We start from the raw sequence: 7,500 nt of genomic DNA, 5'->3' as shown, positions 1-7,500 counted from the left end.
CCAAGGCTGACACGGGCAATTGTTTGAAGGAACCGAGGGGAGCTTGAGTGGTGGAGCACCTTTAAACACTTCCACGTTGTTTCTCATTCCTTCTGACTCACAACCTCCACAACCCCACCCCTACACCACGACCACCCCCCCCCTCCCCCAACGCCCCACCAAATCCACCCTCCACCCTCCTCTGGTCTCAGTGCAGCTTGTCTTAAATGAGAGGCGTGTGAACACGTGGAGGGCCAGGGGAACCGACTGGCAGTGGCCTATCAGAAGGTAATCAGGGCTAATAGGAACATAATGGGGAGCGGGGGGCCCTCGCGCTGCAGCAAAGATGCATCATCATCACAGACAGAACACAGACACCATGACCCCAGCACTCCCTCCCTACGCCAGTCAAGGCAGCCAGGGGGAGAGAGAGAGAGAGAGAGAGAGAGAGAGAGAGAGAGAGAGAGAGAGAGAGAGAGAGAGAGAGAGAGGCTGAGTAAGTGAGTGAGTGAGAAGAAAAAGAAAGAAAGAGCAAGAGAGAGGGGGAGACACCAGGAATTTCCCTTCGGACTTGACCCCCCCACCCCTTTCTTGTTCCCTTCTCTTTTCCATTTTTCTTTTTCTCTTCTACCCCTGTCTCCAATCCTCTCTCTCTCTCTCTCTCTGGCCATCCCTGGGATCATTTGTCTTGCAGATTGCAAGTTATTCCATGGTTTCCTGAGAGAGGCTTTGCGGCTGTGGTGATGGCACTTTAAAGCCGGCGGAAAAATGAAGAGGAACAGAGAGAGTGAGCGAAGGAGAGAGAGAGAGAGAGAGAGAGAGAGAGAGAGAGAGAGAGGGCGGCATAATGAGCCTTATGAATCTCCGTGTTTGTAGTTACAGTTCACGCTTTGCAAGCTCAAACAGTCGGCGCATTATTTTTAGAGAGATGGCCGCGGAGTGGGTTTGGCTCGCTCCTCTGGCATTGTCAGCCGCGGCCAGCGTATAGACGGCTGGTGCTCTAATAAATCACTCAAACCGCCATGTGTTTTCGTTTAGCCACACTCCAGAACAACAAACAGTGTGTTTGACTCTGTGACTCAGAGAGCACGCGGGGAGCAAAGACGATAGACAGCATTGTCCTGCAGTGATGTCAGTTGAAAGCCTCTTATTATGTTCCAGTCCTTGGTTGACCAGCTCAAGTACCCATTAAACCATATTGTCTTGCTCTAATGATGTTTACCTTAACCAGGCCAGCAAAAGACTTTCCCTTTCCATTTCCCGTGGCCATCATAGTGGACTTCGCAGCAACTTTTGGTGGAGGTTCAGATGTTGGATGCTGTTTTAATAGCTATCAGCCTAACTCCAGTTTCCGTGGGCAAGGCCTCCCAGCGAAAGGGTTAAAGCCCAACTGGAGTGCAGTGGCCGGTGCAGAGAGGGGTCACAAGACTGTATGTTAACGAACTCACACATGCAGAGAGAGAGAGCGAGTGCTCTGCTGATCTGCGAAGCATCCAGCGAACACGTCCGCTGACAGCACTCGGCTGCTCCGAGAGAAAACCCGTTCGCTCACTCGCTCCCCCCCTGCCCCTGGCCGCTCTTTTGTAAACAAAGCCTCCTTTTGTTGAAGCCAACGTGTCAGAGTGCCCCCCCGGCCCACAAGGGGCAAGGTTAGGGGACTGGAGAGCAGCAGGGAGAGGAGGGAGGAGATGTGGGGGTTAGGGGTGGTGAGGAGAGCAGAGGAGAGGAGAGTAGAGGAGAGTAGAGGAAAGTAGAGTAGAGTAGAGGGGCTAGGGAGGGGGCTGGGGAGGCAGGGAGGGGGGCAGGCAGGCAGGCAGCTGGAGAACTAGAGGCCTGGGTAATTGCACTTCGGCAGAGTTTTCTCTTTTTTTACGCGTTTGATCTCCAAGGTGTCCAGACCCACTAAGAGGAGAACGTGCCATGCTGAGGAATGCGGCAGTTTATCTGGAGGTCAACGAGAGAGGGAGGGCGGGAGAGAGAGAGAGAGAGAGAGAGAGAGAGAGAGAGAGAGAGAGAGAGAGAGAGAGAGAGAGAGAGAGAGAGAGAGGGAGAGAGAGAGAAAGAGAAAGAGAGAAAATACAAAACGACTGTGAAAAATAGAGGAGCAGGAAAAGTGATCGTCAAGGAAAATAAGCATTCGGCCGTGAAGTGTTGAAAGTCACAAAAGAGGGAAGCAGCAGTGTGGCGTGTTAGGGCTCTGCGGGCTCTCCCTCTCGCTCTCACCTGCTCCCAGTCTGCCTCCTCACCTTTTGTCTGGATACATTCAGTAAAACCCTCCCTTTACAAAAAAATATGCCCCAATTTGAAAGTAGTGAAGACACATTGAATTCACTTTTTTACTTGTTTGTGCTGTAGTGGTTCACAGCTGCAAAAACTGTCTGTTATGGTGAGTATAAAAGAAGGGGTGAGTATAAAAGAAGGAGGGAAGATGAGAAAAGACATACAGGACTGGACAAGACAGGGCCACTGCAGCACAGGGCGAAGAGAGAGGAGAGGAGAGGAGAGGAGAGGAGAGGAGAGGAGAGGAGAGGAGAGGAGACAAGAGGAGAGGAGAGGAGTGGAGGGCAGAGAGGAGAGGAGAGGAGAGGAGGGCAGAGAGGAGAGGAGAGGAGAGGAGAACAAGAGCAGAGAACAAGAGGTCAGAAAAGGAGAGGAGAAGACATGATGGGTGAGAGGAGAGGAGAGGAGAGGAGAGGAGAGGAGAGGAGAGGAGAGGAGAGGAGAAGAGAGGAGAGGAGAGGAGAGGAGAGGAGAGGAGAGGAAAGAGCAGAGGAAAGAGCAGAGAACAAGAGCAGAGAACAAGAGGTCAGAAAAGGAGAGGAGAAGACATGATGGGTGAGAGGAGAGGAGAGGAGAGGAGAGGAGAGGAGAGGAGAGGAGAGGAGAGGAGAGGAGAGGAGAAGACAAGAAAAGAATTGAGTTGAGAGGAGAGGTGAGGAGAGGAATGGAGAGGAGATAAGAGGAGAGGACTGAAAAGGGGTGAGAGGAGAGGAGAGGAGTCAGTCTGGTCTGGTGTTGGTGTTGGTGCTGGTGCAGTGCGGAAGCCTCTTGATTTAGATTTAACTGCAGGGACCATTCAGCCTCTCAGAGCTCACAGCTCTTTGAACTCTGCCTGTACTCTCCGCTGCAGAGGATGAACTGGGTTAATCACCATTAATATTTAACATGCTCCGAGAAGAAGATGAAGAAGAAGAGGAGAGGAAAAAAAAAAACACAGAGCGATATCAAAGGCTTTTAGATGCATCATATACCCGGCTCTTTGCTGTCTGCTCTCTCTATAGCTTCAATAGCTTGTATACAGATATAATAGAGTATTAAAGAAGACTTGCGTTCAGAGAGAAAAAAAGTCTATTATATACCATGTTGGTTTTGCTGTCTGTGTGTGTGTGCGTGCGTGCGTGCGTGCGTGCGTGCGTGCGTGTGTGTGTGTGTGTGTGTGTGTGTGTGTGTGTGTGTGTGTGTGTGTGTGTGTGTGTGTGTGTGTGTGTGTGTGTGTGTGTGTGTGTGTGTGTGTGTGTGTTTCTGTCTTGTCTTTGCTATAATGCTTTTGCATGTAATGCATATTTTGTTGATAGGAACTGAGGTGACGTGTCCTTGTCAAGGTTAATAATTCTTTAATGCAACATTCCAATTATCTGCTGAGGTGTTTGTACGACGTGCAACTCATTCGGAAAACAAATATATGACGTGAAGATCGCACAGAAAAAAACCCAGAGCTGAAGCAAGAGAGCACCATATAACAGCGGGAGACGTGTTTAAAGAAGCAAAGGTCAAGAGGATGCAGTTGTCAGCCCCCGTCAGTTTTGCAAGCAGATTATTTCATAACCCGCGCTGTGCTGTGCTGTGCTGTGCTGTGCTGTGCTATGCTGTGCTGTGCTGTGCGAGACGGCAAAGTCAAAGTGCCAGCCTGAGCAGAGCCCCCTGCACCCTCATTCTGCCGGCGAGCTCAAACAGCATGCCTAAACACCTGAGCAAGCGTGTCACTCTTCAAACAGACTCCGCTAGCAGGGAGGGAGAGAGGGAGAGAGAGAGAGAGAGAGAGAGAGAGAGAGAGAGAGAGAGAGAGAGAGAGAGAGAGAGAGAGAGAGAGAGTAGGAGAGAAAGAGAGAGAGGTTTATACAGAAAAAGAGAGCAAAAAAAGGCCAGAGAGACAGAAAGAGAGAGCGAAGGGCAAGGCGAAACAGAAAGAAAGCAGCAGAGAGAGAGAGAGAGAGAGAGAGAGAGAGAGAGAGAGAGAGAGAGAGAGAGAGAAGGAGATAGAGAGAGAGAGAGAGAGAGAGAGAGAGAGAGAGAGAGAGAGAGAGAGAGAGAGAGACAGAGAGAGAGAGAGAGAGAATGAGAGAGAGAGAAAGATAGAAAGGTTTATAGAGAAAAGGAGCAAAAAAGGCAAGAGAGACAGAAAGAGAGAGAGGGGCAAGGCAAAGTGGAGAGAAAGCAGGAGAGAGAGAGAGAGAGAGAGAGAGAGAGAGAGAGAGAGAGAGAGAGAGAGAGAGCAAGAGCGAAGGAGAGAGAGAGAGAGAAAAGAGTGAAACAGGGCTGGATGGAGGCCAGACCCTGGATGAAGAGTTATGACGACGTTACAGCCACCACAGACTCTTCAGGAGAAAGACCTCAGCGGGGCAAACCATAGCGGGGCCCACCAAGACCCGTCCCGACCCCCCGAGCCCCTGAAATATGACCCTTAAGACCCCTTACTCTTTAGAAATGGGGAGCCCTCTAATACCACAGTTGGACAGTTTCATTTCGCGAGCATAACTCACACCAGCGGGGATTTAGGTGTTCACTGCACGTCCGGTGTTGAGCCACTGATGTGCTGGGAAGCCTGCAGTAACTCTGTGCTCTGCACCGACCAGCTTTTTTCTCTCTCTTCACCTCTTCACCCACCTTGTGCTACTTCGAAATAACAAAGCAGCGCATAGAACAAAGTGCATTTGCTTTTAATTGTGCTTAATTGGCCCTGATTGCTGGAGACATGTGAAAAGCGGCGCTTGTTTGTAGCTGTATGTCCATGCCGATAAAATATCGCAGGCGGTCGCTGCGAAAAAAGGGGGTGGAGTGGAGGAGAGTTTTTTTTCTTTTTCTCATCGGACAGAGACACACAAAGCTGGAAGCAATTTGCGAAGCTACCAAATTAAAGTTATTCAGCGGAGTAATTTAATTACCATTCTTTAAATGTTTGAATGACTCTGACCTCTCAAGTGCTCTTGGGGTCACGCAGGTGTGTTTACTTAAGCTAATTTCAGAATCGGTAACATGAAGAAAGCAGCTCAAATCAAACAGCCATGTTCCCCCCTCTCGTTCGTTCTCCTATGTCTATGGCTTCTCAAAAAACGGCTCCTTGTGTTTGTATGGGGAAATTCAATTACTCTTCCCACTGCACCATTAGGGTGTGTGTGTGTGTGTGTGTGTGTGTGTGTGTGTGTGTGTGTGTGTGTGTGTGTGTGTGTGTGTGTGTGTGTGTGTGTGTGTGTGTGTGTGTGTGTGTGTGTGTGTGTGTGTGTGTGTGTGTGTGTGTGTGTGTGTGTTTTAATGAATAAATCTGTTCTAGTTCCTTATTATACCCCAGAGTAAATAGTTGAGGGATGAGTCTGACAGGAGATAAGAATGGAGGGAGAGAGCGAGGGATAGGGATAGGGATAGAGAAGGGAAGGGAAGGGAAGGGTGGGCCGAGCAAAAGAAAAACAGACATGTGGCGAGAACTGACAGGTCTTCTACCCAGCATGCCGTGCGTGCGTGGTGGCCGGCCTCGGTGAATGGAAACAGGTGTGAGGGGCTGATTGTGTGGTGGGTCCGTGTAGTGTGGGTCCGTGTGTGTGTGTGTGTGCGTGCGTGCGTGCGTGCGTGCGTGCGTGCGTGCGTGCGTGCGCGCATGCGTGAGAGAGAGAGAGATAGAGAGAGAGAGAGAGAGAGAGAGAAAGGGAGAGAGAAAGGGAGAAAGGAAGAGAGGGAGAGAGGGAGAGAGAGAGAGGGAGATGCCGGGCTCTGTGTGGCATGTCTACAGCCTGGCTGATTTGGGTCAATGGAGCACATCTGGTACCAGTCACAACAGAGTGCACACGTCCGTGGCCCTGATCCGCCCTGCGAGGCACACATCTGGGGGCCTCCCCGTGCCCAGGAGGGGGCCAGTGGAGCAGAGACGCTCCAGGTGCATCGCGGAAGGGTGGAGCTCGGGGGGGAGATGCGGGGGAGATGTGGTCATGATGGACATTGCCTCGCTGTGGGGGGTGCATTACATCGCATGAGTGATCCCCTCTCACCCTATACTTGCTGCCCACATAGATAAAACTGTATGGCATGGAATGAGTTAGGGAAGAAAAGATTAATTCTTTCTGTGTGTGTCTGTCTAGCTCAGTCTCTCTCTCACCCTCATAGTTTGTCTTTTTCACATTTTTCATTTGCTCTCCCTCTTCCTGTGTTTTGTCTTTTTTTCTGCTGGTCTTGGTATTTCCTTCCTTTTGTGTCTCTGTCATTCCACACAGGAACCATATTCCTCTGCAACCATCTATCGTCGGCCTTGTCATAAGCACAGCTAGACCTTGTCATTTCCACACCATTTGAAAACAAAGTTATCCAGTCTGAGGTGCCGAATGCATGGTGACCTCCGAGCCTCGTCAAAGGAAATGATTGTGCTGGTGCTAATGCTAATATCACACTGACTCCTTGATCAGCGGTACAGTGTCTAAACAAACAGAAACTAGGAGACGGGGATATAGCAAAGGGTTGTTGACAGCTCCCAGCTCGACTTGTTTGTCCTTTTTATGACATAGTAAAGACATGAAGAAAGAATGCCTTGATAAACCTTCTTACTAATGACGTGTAGACTTACGAAGTTCTCTGTGCATTGTTTTGATTTTGTTTTACCAACATGTTTTCTTTGTTTGTTAAATGGAATTAGACATGTTATCTTTAAGCTTTGATTAATGCCACCTCTTCCGCTAGCAATTACAGTGTTTTTGGCCAAAACTTTAAAAATGCGCAACTTCGAACGGACTTACAGTACTCAGCTTTGATCTTCACTAAACATATAAACTTAGCATGCTAATTTTGATTTTCATTAAAACCTTCCTTGAAGGAAAAGTTGGAATCGGGGATAATGCAGTCGCAGCACAGACTGAACAAACTGGAGCGAGCTGTGTATTTGCATTGCTGAGCGTAGTAACGGAGGTGTGTAGGAGGAGAGATGTCAGATTCTGTGTCGTGTCCTCAGGTACACCCTACAACCATTAATGCCCTGCCAGGACCTGTCCTGACCCACTGAACCAACATCTCACTCTCTTCCTCCCTGTCTCTCCTAAGCTATTCTGTCAGGGATGGATAAGCACAGTGCTAATCTCCTACCTGATGTAGACCTACGTGATGAATCCTTCCATTCCAGGACTCACCAAAAATGTGCACTCGTAAACACAAACATGAACATACATATCTATGCACATATATTACAGTCACCTCAACCTCAGTTTTTCAAACAACACCTTTGATCATATTATTAATCTGATAGGTTCATGAATATGCGGTATGAGG

This window comes from Engraulis encrasicolus, chromosome 21 (genome assembly GCF_034702125.1).
Source record: "Engraulis encrasicolus isolate BLACKSEA-1 chromosome 21, IST_EnEncr_1.0, whole genome shotgun sequence".
Taxonomy (NCBI): domain Eukaryota; kingdom Metazoa; phylum Chordata; class Actinopteri; order Clupeiformes; family Engraulidae; genus Engraulis; species Engraulis encrasicolus.
Note: the sequence above shows the minus strand (reverse complement) of the source record.